General features: G+C 56.0%; 1 protein-coding gene across 1 annotated transcript in view; it reads right to left on the bottom strand.

Moving 5' to 3' along the window:
- Positions 1–14,535, bottom strand: part of BCOR (BCL6 corepressor) — an 81,800-nt gene extending 67,265 nt beyond the window's left edge. Inside the window, exon 1 of the mRNA XM_088051574.1 lies at positions 14,396–14,535. The gene's annotated coding sequence lies outside the window, so the exon portion shown is untranslated. The remainder of the gene's footprint in view (positions 1–14,395) is intronic.
- Between the last annotated feature and the right edge of the window lie 2,440 nt (positions 14,536–16,975).

Here is a 16,975-nt window from a genome sequence, read left to right as displayed (position 1 = left end):
TGCGGGGCGGGCGGCGCTGCCACGGTTCAGGCGGTGGCAGGCGTTGTTTTCCTCGGAGAGCGGAGGAGGAGGAAATCTCCGGGTTTTTAATGAGGGGGTGCAGAAGGGCTGAGCGCTGGGATTACACGGCGCGGAGACAGAGCTGCGGGCTGTGTGTGCGCGCAGGGCTGGTAGTCTCCGCCCGTCTGCCTGCTAATCGCACGTTTTCCGCTGTTAAAAAGAAACCGAGACACTGTGGCCGAGCCCAGCGCTGTCTCTGTGACTGTGACATGAAAAGATGGCGCTCTCTCCCCTCCCCCAGCCTCCCTCTCGGTTTACACTTCCTCCCCAACAGCTTTTGCCTTCCAGTTTTTTAAAGCCCTCTTTGCTCCTTCCTTCCCCCCCTCTTCCCCGGCCGGATACCACCAGGTTCCCAGCCGGTCGGTGGGTCCCTCTGTTGCGACGATTTTTGTTTTTTTCCTTTTTCTTTACCTCGCTATTTTCGCCTCTCCCTTTTCTCGGAAACCTCGATCTCTTTATGTCTCGCTCTTTTGTGAACTTCAGCGGCAGTTTGCAGGAGGCGGGGGGGGAGGGGGAAGGAAAAGCGGGGAGGGGGTTACCCCGTCGCTTCTGCCCCCCATCCGTGTCCTTCCGCTCCCCAGGGGCAGCGGGGGCAGGAAAGTGAGCCGGATCTAGGTGTGTGGGTGTCGGGGCGGGCAGCAGGGAGGCTCAGGGAGGTGTCTGCCCGCGCCGGCGACCTGGTCGCGCTGCGGTTGCCCTGGTCGCTCGCCACGGGAGCGGTCGCCGGGGGGGGCGAGCCGCGATGCAGCGGGAGGCATCTCTGAGGAGTTTACCTGTCTAGAAACCTCCGCGCACCAAGGTGGTCCCGACTCACGGAGAGGGTCCACGGAACTGGCCGCGGCCCCGCTCTGAAGCAGAAGGGGCTACTCCGCTGCCTTCCAGATCACTTCTTGCGTTCATCACCAGACCGCTCTAAGTTTTTTTGTTGTGGGGTTTTTTTTTGTTTGTTTGTTGTTTTTTTTTTTAATTTCCTAAGCCTGCAAATTAAATTCAGCGCCGCTCTCCTATTTTAGTGTCTGTTATGTTAATTGCACTTAGCGCTGGGGCGCTGCTCGCCAGGGATGTTTGAAGGCCTCGGAGATTAACCGCAGGCTCTTTCTCGGACTTTCCTGAGGCAGCAGCAAGTTCGGAGGGGCTATCAGGGAGTCTTCAAGATCCCATGTGCTTTTGGGGCGTGCCGCTGCTGGCCGACACCTCTGAACTCGGGGCCAGCAACTCTCGGCTGGCAGGTCAGGCTGCCAGCAGCTCCCTGTGCACCCGCAGATCTATTTGCGTAAGGATTTGCATTGCGGGACGACAGGTATTTTTCTTCCCTGTGGATGGTAAAAATGCAAAATTAGCGTGACTGTTTCTAGGCAGAGAAGCCACGACTACGTGATCTCGCTGAACCTGTCGGTTGTGCTCTCTGGAGCAGCAGGGAAACCGGACACCTTTATCAGTGACCCCCGGAGCCGCTCTCTCGGGCGTTCGCTGTATTTATCACCATCTAACCCTAGGCAGCCCGCTGGTGCCGTGTCACGGCTCCCTGCCGTGTCACGGCTCCCTGCCCTGCTCGGGGATGTCCGTGCGGCTGGCTGTGCCCCGCGGTGTTACCCAGCCCCTCCGGGAAGGAGCAGGCATGTGTGGCCTTCCCAGGCATGTCCCTTCTCCAGCGTCTACTTCATCTATTCGTTATCAGGGGACGGCGTGTGGAGTGACTGAGCCTAATAAGTTGTCCACTTGTTCATTTCAGGAGCATTGATTTCTGGTTCCAAGGCACTCTGTTCTAGCTCTGGCTACAGCTGCGGGGCATTTCGCAGCTGGTCTTTCGCCTAGACAAATATCAGCGAGAATGTGAGCGTTATTAGCCACATAAATAAATCATTAACGTGCACACAAATGTTATTTTAGCATAACTTCCAGGGAGAAAATATCCTGGAGGAGCAAGGCGGCCAGGCGTGCTGCGTTGGACCGGCCTCGTCGCGGGCTGCCCGGCAGCGGCGGGCGGGGGTCGGCGCCCCCCCCGGCACGGAGAGGCACGGCTCTCCGGCTCCCGATTGAACATTAACAGGGCCGGCCGGCGTGGCACGGCCGCAGGGCCTTGCTTCGCAGACCTTTGTCTGCTCTCCCGAGGCCGGGCGGGGACGCCGGGCGCTTTACTCCCCAAACGCGACGGCACTAATGGGATTACCGGCCGGCTGGGAAGCGCCGAGCCCGGCCCGGCCCGGCCGCTGCGCCTCGTTAGCGCGGAGCTCTCGGCAGGAACGACGTTCGCTCGTGGCCTCCCGCGAACGGCCGCCGGCTCCCCCCGTGCCCCGGCGGGGGGGGGCGGGGGGCGGCAGCCGCCGCCGCCCGGGCCGCGCTCGCCCTGCCCCGCGGAATCCCGCGGGTGCCAGTAAAGCCCTGCCTGGGAGCTCTGCCAAGGCGGTCTCGCTTTGATATTCCGCGCCACGGCCGCTCCTCCGCTTGCTCCTAATCACGCAAATGCGAGCTTGCCCCGGCACTCTCCATAATAAACACCGAGCGCGTTTCGCTGGGCGCCCGAAGTAAATACTGTATGGGAGAAGCGGGGCTGCGCTGGGAAGCTGAAATCTTCCACTTTTCCGCACTTAGCAACAGACTGAGGCGTCGTGCGCGCCCTCCCCGAGCCAGGCTCGGTGTGATTTACTTTCTGGTTGCAATGCAGATATTCACTTGTCAGTTCAAGGGCAGGACAGAAACTGTGCAAGCGGAGTCTTGTGAACGGAAATCTCCCATTTACGAGGTTCTGCTCCAGCACCAAAAGCCACCCTCCAGCACCTTTGTTCTGCATGCAGCTGCTTTTACACACACACACCCCCTCCACCCAGCCACATCACCATACAACCCTTCTTCCCGCGTCTCACTCCTCAGATGGATTCCCAGTTTTTTCCCGACTGACCCTGGGGGAGGCGGTGGGGGGGAGCAAGGGGGAGGGAGCCCGGGAGAGGTTGATGATGAATGACAAGGCGAATGATAAGAGCCGAAGCGACAGCAAAAGCAAACAGAAGTGGTCTCTCGCAGGGCCCAGAACCGTCCGCGGCCACGGGAGTTGTGCCTGTGCCATGAGGGCAGGGTTGGCCTCCGCAGGCAGCCCGGCTTCTCCGGGGCGAGATAAACACATTTCGGTCACGTGGCGAGCCTATACGGTGCCATGCTCCTATTTGCCTTCCCCGCTCGCTTTTCGCTTTTCACAATAATATGCCATCCGCCAGCCAGCTCCGAGGCTAACCTCACCTCCCTGGCGCCCGGCCAGCCCGCCCGGGCCCGGCCGTGCAGGGAGAAGCCGCGACTCCCGCGGGGAGGTTGCACCCCGGCCTGGGGCTGGCAGCTGCCCAAGCCAGGGCTGGGGAAGCGTCCGGTTGCATCCCGGTTTGGGGCTGGAACGGGAGCTGTCTGCACGGGGGCGAGAGCAGGGGCCAGGACTGGCCACATTCCCAGGACGGGGCTCAGGAAGAGCGCGGTGTCCCCGCGGGGTGGAGTTTCGCTCGGGGACCGCAGGTGCGGGGCGTATGCGGATGGTGCTGACTTCAGGGCGGGGGGAACCCCCGCATCTCCGTCAGGATCGTCCGGGAGTAGAATGGGCCCCGGAGAGAGGAGGAGGGAACGGGGCACCCGCGGCGACACGCCAGCTTTGCTGTTTTAAAATGGCTGAAAAGGGTGTCCCCGGGCATCCCCTTCCCGCTAGCAGCAGCGGCGAACCCCGTGGCCCCGAGCAGCGCGGGCGCCGGCGGCAGCCCCGGTTGCTTACGGGAACAATGGGGCACCGCGGGCGCGCCGGGCCCCCCCCCGCGGCCGGGGCCGGCCGGGGGCAGCGCCGCGGGGCCGGGGGTGCAGGCGGCGGGGGAGGCGTTCGGGGGCAGCGGGAGGCTGGAGCCGGCCGAGTGCCCCCCCGCCCCTCCCGGCGGAACGAGCGTGCCGTTTAATCCCTTTATCCCCGCTCGCTGGTGGCGGTGCGAGCCGCCGGGCCGGGAGCCACCCGCCCGCCGCCGGGGAGGCAGAGTGCTGGCTCGGAGCCGCAGATGTCGCCGGGTGGGAGCGGGGAGCCGATCCCCAGCGGCACCACCTCCACGACGGCGGCAGCCCCCGGGGACACGGGCACCGCTTGGCCGCACACCGGAGGAGCCCCCGAGGGTTTCCTGCCGTCGGGCACCGCAGCCGTGTCCCAGCACCCCGCTCGGGGCCCGGCCACCTCCGAATCTCCCTCCCGGGGCAGGCCTCTTTTCTGTCCCCGCGGGTGCACGGACTGCAACCTCCCCTCCGTCCGGAGCCCCCGGGGGAGCGAGGAGCTGCCCCCGGTGAGGTGCCCAGGTTGCAGCCCGTGCTCCAAAATCCGGCAATTATGTAAATGCCCGGGACGCTCTCCCCTTTGATCTGAACTTCCTCGGAACGATCCTTTCTCATTACGGGGCATGAAAATGCCTTTCGGACGTGTAAAGTGAGCTACAGAGCTCCTTTCATTCCCTTTTGTTACCCGCACCGGGCTCGTCTCTCCAGCCCCGCATTCCCCAAGCGCCGGGAAAGAGGACGGGAAGGGGCTCCCGGGGGAGGCGGCGGGACGTGGGAGCAGCCCGGGCCGCCGGTTGTCATGGCGAGGCCAAGCGTCTTCCCAAGTTATGTGCGACTAATGGGTTTGTGCCCCGCTCGGCTCCGGGTTCACCTTTCCCCCCGCTGCTCGGCTCCCCGCCGACCTCCCCGCCCGCGCCCCGGGAGCAGCGGCGGCGGCCCCCGCCCGGCCGAGCGGCGGAGCCCGGTCCCTGTGACTCACCGCCTGCATGTCAAACACCGCGGGGCTTAGGAGCGCGGCCCGAGGGAGGCGGCTGAGGACTCCCGTCGAAGGGAGTGCAGTCCTCGAGCGACTTTAAACTCCATCTTCTGCTGTGCTCCTTACCACCTCTTGTTTCCGTTTTGATAACTGAGGCTAACGAGGCACTGAATGTATCAGAGGTTTAGAATGTCTACACAACAGTGGATATGGTTTTCAAGACTCCCAAGAGCCATGGCTTGGATTTTCTGTTATCTTATTTTCTCTCCTCTCTCTCTCTCTCTCTCTCTTTTTTTTTTTTTTTCCCTTTGAAAGGATATTAAGAAAGTTTATGCTGCCTTGAAAACTACTCCTCTGTAAGAAAAACATTCTGACCATTTGCTGGAGGCCATTTTATGAAACCTCAAGGAGGTTAATAGCTTGCATAATGTCAGGAATACCACGTCTCTCCTTAATCCTTCTTCTCATTCTCTGCCATTTACTCAGACAAACCAGGAGCTCTGTAGGCCAAGCACTCCTGTGACAGACAATGGATTCCTACCTATCTGAGGGGCCTGCACCAGAAAACGGATGGACTTCTTCCCTGCTCGGCTCACACACGGTGCTGAGAGAAAACCTGCAATGTGTCTGTGAGACTAAGGGACATGAAAGAGGAGACAGCGAAAGGAGCCCATCCTAAGTATGGAGATTGCGTTTTTCATTTTTCTGGAATTTGCTATTTCATCTAGAGAAGCACTGGTAGATGTGGCATGAATGAAATTGCGCTGCTGCAAAACAAAGCTGAGCAAACGGGAGAAGGAGAATTATTTGAACTGTTTCTAAAATGTTGTCATGTTTGTTAACAGCTGCTTAACTCCGGTGTCTAACAAGCTCTTGGAAAATAAGTTTATTAATAAAAAAAAGAAAAAGGCAATGCCCCTGCTTGCTTACAATTAAATGATGACAGCTTATAATGCATTCCTTTGAGACCTCCAGTAATATCAGGACTCAGGGGACTGGAAATACCTAATTCATAGATTTTTTTAAACCAAGAATGGACTGTTATGATCAGCTGGTCTGACCTGCCACATATCATGGGCCACTGAATTTCAGCCAGACGTTCTTGTATCAGACTCATAAATTTTGCCTGAGCTTTTAACCTGGCATCCAATCTTGCTCTGAAGACTTTTAAGTAACAGGAAAAACCACTGCTTGCCTCAGTTGTTCCAGTGATTATGTCCCCTCACTGTTTTTTTTTTTTTTTAAAGTACCTATTTCTGCTCAGAATTCATAGAGCTTCATTTTCCAACGTAGGATCTCATTATGCCTTTGTCTGCCACATTAAAGAGATCTTGACTATCAGAAATCTCCCCATAGAGACACTTAGGGCACTTAAAGACTATGATCAAACCAAGTCATAGCCTCCTCTTGGATAAATTAATAGATGGGATTTCTTTAGTCTTTTGCAACAAGATGCGATTCCCAGACCTTGAATCACTCTTCTAGCTTTCTTCTGATCCCATATTAATTTGCCAATGCACTTTTTAACATGCAAACACCACAACAGAGCCGGACACAGTATTGCAGCAACAGCCTCATTCATGTCGGAAGCACTGATGGCATCATTAAGTTTACTTGTTTAAAACCCTATGCAGATTGCTTTTATAGATAGCATTAGCAATACTGACTTTATTAAAACCCCATTTAAAAAGTCACCTGTCTTCATTCAGACTAGTGTTGTTCATCAAAATCACAGTGCTGAGCATCGCTTGACCGAAGTGCAGAGCTGGCTTAGTTTTTCTGGCTGGGGCTTTTTCAGTGCTCCATCAGCCCCAGCCTTCAGTAGGGCTTCATATATTTTTCTTTTGTTTGTAAGAAGCAACTGCTGCATATTATCACAATGGCATTAGCCCTGGATGTACAGCAGCAGAGAAGCATGGACAGAGCTTCACTACACCATTCCCTCTTTTCCCTGCTCCTCTCTTGCCGTACCAAAACCCTCATTAAGTTGCTCCAAGACTCAGGGTAGTTCAGTCCTTTCAGTGCCCCGGTGATGGAGTTTGGGTTTGGGACACTCCTCCTCAGACAGCTCGCAGAGAGATTCCATGAGGGCTTTTTCAACCGTGTCAAAGGGTCTGTGTTCACACCTCAGCCCGTTGCCCATCCACCTTCTCATGAACATCTGCTCCAAAAGATGGATATTAAGCATGGTAGGGCTGTGAGTGACGTTGCATCGGGTGCTGCAAGCCTGGACTTTGTTCTGCCTGAGGGGTGGCTTGAGTTGAAGCCAAAATGCCCTGGATTATTTGGTGAGACAGGCTTCCAAAAACCTCAGCAGTAGCTGGGACTGCATTGTGCTGGACTTTGTACAGCAAGGATGAAATAGTCTGACCCAACAATCTCTTTTCATATTATTTATATCCTCAAAAGCAGAAAATCAAGTAGGATAGACACGTTCTAGGAAATGGCTGAGCCTCAGCTTCATACACTATCTGTGCTTCCTAGCAGGAGTCACACCTGAGCAACACTCCTTTATTTATTTTCCTCACAAATTATAGGTCTTTTTTCATGGTTCCAGTTCAGGTTGGTCATGGTCATGCATCAGACCAAAGGTGCTTTTCCTACCAAGGGCGATCAGACTGGCATCTTCTAGCTCACTTGGTCTCCCAGCGAGCTTAGTGGGCCTGCACCATGGTCCCCTCCCACTGGGAAAGTAACTGGGACCTGCCCAGGAGAGCTGGTCCCCATATAGGAGTGATTCTCCATTTGCACAGAGCCACTTATTCTGCCACTACATCAGGGAATGCGGTGGCAGAGCGTAAAACCAGTGTAACTACGTTTTTTATGCTAAGTGATGAAGTTCACATTACATTAGAGAACCTTGAGGCTGCTACCTGTCAAGGCCCAGCCTGCATAAACCAACACCAGGACAGGGACAGCACAGGATCAAGGGTTAAGTTTCTTCTATGCTTTTGTCCCATCTCACATTTTGCACTATGCAGTTGCACCACATCTGCCCCTTTAATCATAAATTATCCATAGGCCTAAATTATTTTTCCCATGACACATAGCACAGCCTTCAAGTCCTACTAGTAGCAGCCCTCCCTTCGTTTATACTTTCCACGTGCCCTCGTTTTACTATGAGTCAGACACACTTGCCCTCTCTTCCTATGACTTACACTTTCCTACCTCAGAGGACACATATATCAGAAGACACATCTGATGGCCCAGTTTATGGATATCCTCTCATACAATGAGCATTACTCCTTTCCAGAACCACTGCTAGATAGCCATTGGGTTCAAATCAAACTCTCCATTAGACCTGACTATGAAAAAGCGAGCACAGAGAAGTCACCTTTGTTATAACAAAACACCCTTGAGTTGCACTTAATTCTAGTAAGCAGCACATTATCCTCACTTGCTGTACAAAAATGTGATTTATAATTTTAAAAAGCAATAATCATTCAAACCATCGGACCTGCAGCTTTGAGGCACTGCATACTGCAGGATGGGATTGCTTCTCTTCTGTCTAATTTACCTGCAAGCACACGTTGCCCAGCCACTCATGACATCCTGCACTTGCTCCTTGCCAGGCTGCTGCAGCCAACAGTATCTGGGTCTGAGCAACTCTTTTGGGGTCTGCTCCCCTCCAACTTTCTTAGGGGGTTGCCAATGCTTTTCATGGAGAGCAGAACAAGGCTGTATGTGTAAAAACCAATGTTGACATTTCCTTGTTTAAATATCATACATCAGAGGGGGGTCACGAGAGCCAAGGCCACCAGAAAGGGTTCCCCCACAAGCTATTATTTCCTTTTAAAAGCACCAGGGACCCAGCAGTCTCAGTGGGGCCTCACACCCCCTTGTCTGCCCTTCTCTGTGAGCTGGCTGACTGCTCCCGGTGCCACTTAGCAAATACAGATGTTCAGGTCTTTTTCTTTCACCACGGGCCTCACTTGTCCCTGTGCAGAGGTCTGCTACTAAATGAATGCAACGTTTAAGCCCTGTTTTCAAGGCCATGCAAAATACACACCCCATCCACGCTCACCTCACTCTTTGCTTGCAAAAATCTACAGTGCTTTCCTATCAAATTTGAAACAAATGGCATTCAAACTTATTTTAAAAATTAATTGAACCAATACATCAACAACTTTCATGTTTTCAGAGCCTGCATGGCCCTCGCCTGGGAAATTAGAACTGCAGGAGGGTAATTCTGCATTTAAATCAATGGAGCTCTCTTTCCTGACAAGGTTGCCTTCACACTAAGCCAAGCAGTTCTACCAGGGTTCCAAAGAAGGGAGACCATTAGGTGTCCTGCACCTATGGCACACCTGTTCTCCCTGTCAGGAGAGTTTCCTGGGACGCTGTGGAAGTATAATCCTCACATCAGTACCGTATGGGAAAATGATGCTGGGGGGTCCTTCTGCACCCTGTACCCTAGCTCCTTTCTCTTCCTGTTCATCCAAGCAACACCCCACCTGCTGTGCCTTATTCCATGCATTTTTCCCCATTCCTAATGTGGGAGTGTCATGCTGAGAGTGAGCAGGCTGTCAAGGTGATATCAGATGCTGAGCTAGGAACTGCTCAGAAAAAGGAGCAGAGAAAGTGATGGAAGCCATGTCCTTTCCCAGAGAGGGAACGGCTGCAGGATTTATCTTTTTATCTAAACCCCTGAACAGATTTGCTGCCAAAAGAAAGATAATCCACATTATGTAGAAACACAATTACATTCACATGAACACACACACACAAATACACACTGTTCCCTTCTAACCACAGGACACAGACTTTGGGAGTGGTGGCCTTGGTGAGACATTGCAAAGGAGCCCATGACTAAGTCCAGGAGCTCACCTGCCTCCCTGTACCACCATCAAAGCACTCGTGGTCATCTGCCTCTATAGACTTTAGAGATTTTCTTCCATTTTTGGGGCAGGCAGGAGCAATCTGTCTTCTGTGCCTACAGAGTGCCCAGCACTCAAAAGTTCCTGGCACATCACACAACATTTGTGAACCTGGAAAGATGAAATACTACTCAAATTTAGCATACATTGATCCCCCTATTTATGTCAATGTGTCCTGAGCCTTACTCTAGTCCAAAACCTCGCCTTACTGTTTTATATTTTGATAATAGGAACAGTACATTAGATGGTGCAAGGCAGAGTCCACCCCACAAAAACAAGACGGGCGGCATAAATAGTGTTTCTAAGAATATGAAGGCATCGTTTAGGTGGTCATGTAGTGGTCTTTAAGAATTTTCAATGACAAAGGACGTTTGAAATATTTTTTCCCCTTCTCAGAAGTGTTCTGAGGGTGGTGAGATGTCAAAACAGTGAAAAAGAGAGACAAGATTTGACGAACTGTAACTGGGAGAACATCAAAGGTGTAAGCCTGGCTGCAAGACTGGCTGCAGGCTGGTGGGGATTGGGTGCCTGCAGCCTGCCACTTCTTGCAGAATTAAGACAGGCAGCAAAGGGCTGGGGATATAAGAGGGGCCTGGGGTGTACCTGTGTTCCAAACTGAAGAAGCTTGCATACCTTTTGGTGTACCAGCCAACTGCTCCAAGCCACTGGGGTTTGCCCATTCTGCTTTAGTAATGTTCTCCACTCCTTTGTTTCTGAGGCTTAGCCATCACCACATAACAGCACTTCCATGGAGATTTTAAAATGCCTTTGGAGCACAAGGGGACAGCAGTGGGAAGCCTATCAGAACCACCTTGGCCTGAGATGCTGGGACTTAGATCCATCCAGGCATTAATTCAGTGAAAGCCAGCCAGGATCAGGCTGAAAGTGGCACAATGCACTGTTGGAAAAAAATCCACATATCAAGTACACACAAACCATTTTCTATGGGACCTTGGAGTGTTTTACAAGAGTGCTCAAGGGACCAGGTGACTTTAAGCACGGTGAATTTCAGCTGCATAACCAAGGCTTAACACTGTGACCACGGCCCTCCCTGAGGTAGGGATGACTGCAAAGGCCAGGCCAAAAAGTTGGAAAGGATTACTTTCCTTTTTCACTGCTACTGTCTGGTTTTCCATCTTCTTGTTATGCATACTGCTTGAAAGGTGATGTATGTTACCGTCACAACACAAGGCTGTGTTTTCTCTCCCTTCTAAATGCTGGATGTACCAGTCAGAGAGCGGCTCCATGCAGAACCTACAGGGACATGTGGAGACCCTGGGGCCGTTTTTGCCAACTGCTCTTCAGGTTGCTCAAAAGTTTCAGTCCTGCCTTCAGATAGTGAACAACAAGGCTCAGGGCTAGGAATAGTGGTGGTATATAATACCTATGCAATATCTCTCCCCTCACATGGCAGGGATGAGTCAACTACACCCAAACCCCATCAGGCCCCTGGGAAATGAGTTTTAGTATTTGTTTGCCACAAATCTTGTCCGAAATATGGAAGAAGGGCCTTGTCTCAATCCAGCCTAAAAGACTTGCATAGACACACATATATCTGCTGTTGTCTCATTCTTGCATTCTTCTTTCAGGTGCTTCCTTGGCATGGGAGAGGGTATCCCCAAGCCCTCATTCACACATACTTACAGGACTGCTTCCAAACCACAGTTTATATTCAGTTTTCCCCAAACAAGAGTTACTCTGACATCTTCATACACACACACGCACAGAGGGATCTTTCTGAATGCCATATGCATCATCTTTTGCTCTCCTGCTCCCAGGCAGACCAGGGCTCAGCCTGCCCAAGCATGTGCCACACCACACCTCTTCCCCATGGTCTGCCTAGAGTCCACCCCCATTTCCTTCACCTTCCCTGTGCCAACACCAGCCACTTTTGGAGGACCAGAGCAACTGCTCTGGTGCAACAAGGGCACACGAATCATTTATCTAGCTCTGTGCTGTGCTCCAGCAGGACTGGCACAGTGCTCTTGCTCCTGCTCCTCAAGCAGCGCTCAGAGGTACAGGGCAGGTTACAGATTTTTGCCTGTCTCTGATTTTTGGGCTCAGCAGCAGAACCTCTCCTTGCAGGGCTGCACAGGCAGCTGGTTTGTTGCTGTGCCCTTTTGCTTCCTCTGCCGTCCCTGATGCATTAAAACTTCCTCCAAAGGCCAGGGGAGTGGAGGGGAGCAGAGGGAAAAGGCGGAGGTCGGTGGGACAGACACCGGGGATGGGAATCGCTCCAGGGTGCTGGTGAGCAGCATGAAGGCAGCTGGTCAGCTCTGCAAGCACACGGCAGTCGGGAGCAGGGGGCGCGGGCTGGGAGGTCACTTGCTTGATCTGGGGGCCGGGGCCATCACCGGGGGACAGACCGTCCAAGCCGGCTCCCGTCGGGCTCCCGGGGGCAGGGGCATAGCTCGGACACCGCTCCCAGCCCCACGCCGTGCTGCACATCCTCTCGGGGACCCGGCCACGTCTCACCGGGATGTCTCTCGGCGCCGCAGTCCTCCCGGCTAGCTTAGCCCGGGGGACACCCGGAGAAGCCCTGTCCCGCTGCTGCCATCCCTGGCCCCAGCCCCGACGGCACGGCCCGTTCCTGCCCTGCCTGCCTCGCCCTGGGCTACGACGTGGTGCTGGCCCCGGGAACTGTTTTCCGGGCTGAGAAACGTGGCCTACATCAGCCCGAGCCAAAACTCCGGCCGTGCAAGTCATCTCTGTCCTGGGAAGAGCCTGCGATATCCTGGCTGCCTGGGGGTAGCAGGGAGCTCCAGAAAATACCAAGTGCGTGCTTGGACTGCATCAAAGGTATTTATTTTGATTGTCCCTTGGCTATAACTTTCATCGTTCGCCTTTGTTTTATAGCTGCTCAAGTTTACTTGCAGAATTAAGACAGATTTGGGGGGGAGGGGGAGGAAGGGGGTAGGAAGCCTTTGTTCTCCGAAGTGTGCTTGTCTTACTTTTGCATCATGTGGCCCGAGCGGCACACACACACATCCCCCCCGCCCCGACCGTATTTACTCTATCTCGAGTGAGTCCTTTGAAGGAGAGGGCAGAGTCGTCGTTAACCCCCTGCGTGCCTGCTGGGCCCTCCTCCGGCAGAGCCCGCCTGTGGCGGGGACGCAGCCGCTCCTGAATCCCAGAGCCACGGGTGTCGCTTTGACGGACGGCATCCGTCGTGGGTCTGTCCCCCCAAGAAAAGCCCACAGCGGCCATCCCGTGGCGGTCTCCGCTCCGGCAGCACTCGTGGAGATCCAGCGGCGGTGGGCCTCTCGGAGAGAGCCCGGGGATACCCCCTTGATCACTAGCAGACTGGGCTGCTTACACGAGGCTGGAGATGCCTACAAACTCGAAACAGCTGCCGGGCTTTGCTCTGGCCTGACTGCTAAAATACGCCGATCTCCTTTTAATCTGTTTCATATTCACAAATTAAGCACTTAGCCTAGGTAATAAATCATGAGGCAGTTTACGAGGCTAGCAGGAGACAAACAAGTGGAAAGGGAAAACAATCGCCTAAAAGTAGATACCGCATAACTGAAAATGTAACTCGGAAATGTAACAAATGTAACTCGGAAAACATAGTCCGCGCTCCCCGGAGCGGCGGCAGAGCCCCGCGGCCCCGGCAGAGCCCCGCGGCCCCGGCAGAGCCCCGCGGCTGGCGGGGGGGCCGCACCGGGACCGGCCGAGCCCGCACTTGTCGGCGCAGCGAGGCTCCGCTCGCACCCCGGCCTCCGGCCTTTGTCTCCGCGGGTACGGGCTCCCAGCACCGGCTCCACCTGGGAGAGACTCCCGCGGCAGTCGGCCTGGAAATAATGACTCGAGCTGGCTATAATCTCCTCTTGCACACACGCACACCGGCTCCTGGCTGGGGCGGGGGGAGGAAAGTGATGACGGAAAAAAATAAAGTCCGGGATCGCCTCACGCCGAGCCGCTCGCAGGCGCCCGCGTAGGATGCGGCACTCGCCGGTGTCCCCGGGCAAGGCGGCCCCGAGAGGTGCCAGGGGGCTCCAGAACGCACGCTCCCGGCCGCCGGGCGCAGGGGAGAGCAGCAGCTGCAAAGTAGCGCCTTGGCTACCGGAGTTGTCCCCTGCTCCTCCTTCCGGGATGGCCGGTTCAGGGGGGCACCGCGGCCGGCGAGGGACACACGCCCCCCCAGTCCCCATCTGGGGCCAGTGTCACCACCCATGGGCGTCGCGGGGCGGGGTACGGGGCTCCGGTGGGCAGGTCCCAGCCCCTCGGCTCCTGTGGCTGGAAAGGGGAACCGGGAGGCGGGCGAGCCTGCAGAAGTGCCGGTCGGGCGCTGGCAGCGAGGGTCCGGGGCACCGCTGCCCGCGGCGGCAAGCCAGGACTCCCCGGCGCTTTGCCCAGAGGCTCTTCCCGGGAGAGCCGCCAGCCGCTCCGGGGCACGGAGCCGAAGTCCCCAAGACAAAAGATCCGACGCTAAGACCCCTCCTGGCAAAGTCGCAGCGTGCCGAAAGTATTTCACCAGAGAGTTTTCCCCCTCCCCCGGCGGAGCTCCGTGCCGGGCCGGTGGCGCCGAGCCGGGGCAGCGGGGCCGCAGCGGTTGCGGGAGGGGGAGCGAGCAGGGGAGGGCGGCGGGGCTCCCGCCCTGTGTGGGGGACGGTCGGGAACATCCCCCGGGAGAGGTGAGGGGGGAGTGGAGCCGTGATTTAAAGGAACTCCCGCGAAAGGGAGCGACACAGACCTGCGGCCGTCCACCGAATCCGATCTGCCGAGCTGTGGGTGCGAAGAGGCGCTGTCAGGGGCTATTTATCTCTCGCCGGAGCGGCGGCTCCGGTCCCTGCATCGCCCGCCGGTAACAATGGCAGCGGCCGGCGGCTTTCCACGCGCCTGGGCGGCGGAATGGATGGCGGAAGATGCCGCCGCGCTCTGCTCACACGGGCTCGTTCATGCATCCCTCTTGGCCAGAGCCTCTCGCTACTGCCGCTCCGCCGAGAGCTCTGGCCCGCTCCCCCCACCCCCCCGCTCCTCCACCCACCCCCCACAGCCCGCCCTTCCCCAATTTTCCATTTTCAGGACTTTGGCACGGAGCCAGACATGTCAGGAGGGGATGAAACTTGACACAGAGATCTCAACCCAGAGCGATTTCCTCCTACCCCCGCCCTTCCCACCTCCCCCGCCCCCAGCCCCTAAGTTAACTTGAAGATAGTTTGGCCATATTTCAGTTTGAAAAGAAGGGGAAATTGCAGGTCACTGGTGCATGGTCGGGCCGGGTGCATTTTTTTAATTTAAAACGGTAGACATCGAGGCCTGAAAAGCATCTGCAGCCTGTGCACTTTAACTGCTCCTCCTGGCCGCGGCGCGGTTAACCCCTGTGTGCCTCGGCCGCCTGCCCAGCTCTGCCGGCGTCCCCTGCCCGGAGGGACTTCGGACCCGTTCGGGCAGCTGGCCCGGCGCGGAGCTGCGGAGGGCGGCCGGGGCGCCGGAGCCAAGCGCTTCTCCAGCCTCCCCCTCCCCGCCCCCTTCGCCACCAAACATCGGGGCTGGGTCGTACCCGCCGGCAGGATGAGGCCCTCGGCGCGGAAGGGCGGCCAAGCGGCAAGGAGCTCGCCGAGGGGATCCCCCCGCCGCTCCCCGCTCCCTCCGCCTCCGTCTCCGCCCTCGGGCGGACGAGGCAGCGCTCCCCGCGGTGCCCCCGCAGGGCCCCGGGCAATGGGAGGGATGCTCGGCTGCTCCTCTCGCCCTCAGCCGGACCCCTCGGTCCGGGACACACCGGAGGGCTTCCCTCGCCCCTGGCCAGCTGGGCACGCTGATAAGGGCGAGCTATAAGGGGGGGTTAGAGGGTGGGGAGGGGGGACGGACCCAGAATGAGGGAGGGAAAACTCCCGAAACGAGGAGAGCAGGGAGCGAAGCCCGAGCTAACTCCGGGGAGGATGCCTCAGCACTTTCTCTATTATGCATTTCCAGCACAAGGAAAGCTAATTCCTCCGCTGAGGGCCTCAATCAGGCATTTATTTGACACTCATGATGCATGAACGGCTAAACACTAGTCTAAGCGGAGGATCAGCCGCTAGTTTATAGCTCGAAAGGTTTTTTTTGATGCAGGTGAATTATGTTGATCTCTGAATGCCTCGTATTCCTGGTGGCGGCCGGGGGCGGTGGGGCGAGAAGGGGAGGAGAGAAAAAGAAAACAAGAAGGGGAGAAAGAGGGGGGAATTAACTTCTTCAGGCTCCTCTACCGCACACCCGGGAAACAATTTGGCCGGGAGTTTTGGCTGGCACCCCTCCTCACGGCTCTCTCCTGACTCCCAGTCTTGCCCTGCTGTTCCCGTTCGCCCTGCACGGTGCATGCTGGCCCGGCTGAGCCCCTCAGACTGCAGCCAAGCCGGGCCGAGCCGGGCCGGGCCGAGCCGGGCCGGGCCGGGTCGGGCCGCGGGGCCTCTCCACGCCTCGGCGGGGAAGCTCTCCCCCTGGGAACGGAGAAGTAGCGTGGAGTGGGGAGAGTCACGGAGGCAACGTGGAGGGGGGAGAAGAGGAGGAGGGGAGAAACCATATGGAGCAGGAGGGAGGGAGGCGATACGGAACGAGCGAGCAGGGAAAGCGGGGGAAGCCGGGTGGCCGCCCCGGCCCGGGGCGCTGGGGCGGCCCCCGAGGGGCCTGTGGGGGCTGTGGAGCTCGGCGGAGCGTCGGCCAGGCCCTGCTGCCCTCCCTCCCTCCCTCCCTCAGGGCTGCACTTTCTCTCCATCTCCCCCGCACTCTCCAGGGTACTGCCCTTTATTCCCCTCACCTCCCTCCCCGGAGAATTTATTTTTAATTTTTTTTTCCCTCCTGCTGGCCTCTTTCCAACTGTTGTTCCAGGACCGAAAAAAAAATAACAATTAAGTAGGAGTCATGTCTTGTGACTTGCACAATCTCTTCTAACGCCTGAGTTCAATTTTACACAACATTTAATACAAATATTAAAAATCAATAAATCAGGGAGGTTGTTAATGAAATGTTACAGTGAGTGTGTGTCACCAGATAGGATTTTGGTGGGAAACATGTCTGATTTAGCAAAAGCTGAATGCAGTTGTATTATTTATCCTTCTGCTAAAAACAAAAGATAAAGGTGTTCATTAAATCATATCAAATCGAATTAAACTCTATTGGCGGGTCCCTCCAGCAGAACAGAAGTATGAAAAGCAGGGATGGAAAATGAATCTCAATGCATCTCTTGACAACGGAACAGGAATCGGAACGCATTAAAAATAAATCAGAGAGCTGCTGTAGGTCACAACAGAAGGATTCGACTGTAGTGGAATAATGGGACGAGAGACAGAAAGGC

Source organism: Pseudopodoces humilis, chromosome 2 (genome assembly GCF_049639895.1).
Source record: "Pseudopodoces humilis isolate 2021_Gansu_Grassland_sample_001 chromosome 2, ASM4963989v1, whole genome shotgun sequence".
Lineage (NCBI taxonomy): Eukaryota > Metazoa > Chordata > Aves > Passeriformes > Paridae > Pseudopodoces > Pseudopodoces humilis.
The sequence above is the reverse complement of the archived record's forward strand: the minus strand, read 5'-3'. Positions and strand labels throughout refer to the sequence as shown.